The sequence below is a fragment of the Octopus bimaculoides genome, chromosome 5 (genome assembly GCF_001194135.2).
Source record: "Octopus bimaculoides isolate UCB-OBI-ISO-001 chromosome 5, ASM119413v2, whole genome shotgun sequence".
Taxonomy (NCBI): domain Eukaryota; kingdom Metazoa; phylum Mollusca; class Cephalopoda; order Octopoda; family Octopodidae; genus Octopus; species Octopus bimaculoides.
The window spans coordinates 9,298,370-9,298,897 of record NC_068985.1 but is presented as its reverse complement, the minus strand read 5'-3'; positions in this window follow the sequence as shown (position 1 = coordinate 9,298,897).

Sequence of the window (528 nt, the reverse complement as noted above, 5' to 3'; positions counted from 1 at the left end):
TAAACTTAGACTTAGATAAACTTAGATATGTTTCGACCAAAGATTGGTCCAGGCCTTGTCTAACTTAATAGCAAAACCTGATAGGATTATCTTAAATCCTTTTTACAGTCAAGTTTTGTTTGTGGTCCATTCAAGTAGTCAGTTCTTATTGAGTGAGTTGTATCCAGGCATGGGTGGCTTGTCTGGTATTCCCTGAAAAAATCTATCTAGACTCCGTTTTAAGCTGATAGGACCCTTTTCCTCTTTTATTTGTTTCGGGACAATGTCAAACAGAGCAGGGCCTGTTGAGGAAAAGAAATTATGCCGCAGTGTATCTATATGTTGTGATCCTGTCGAGAGTCCCAGAAGTGCAAATGAGAGTGGCAGGATCAAACTCCATTCTTTACCAAGTGCTACATATGAGAGGAGGCTCTCAGTAATAATAGTGTAGCAAAACGGCGGTGCCCTAGCATGGCCACAGCTCTGAGCTGAAACTAAAGAAAGAAATATATATATATATATATATATATATATATATATATATATATA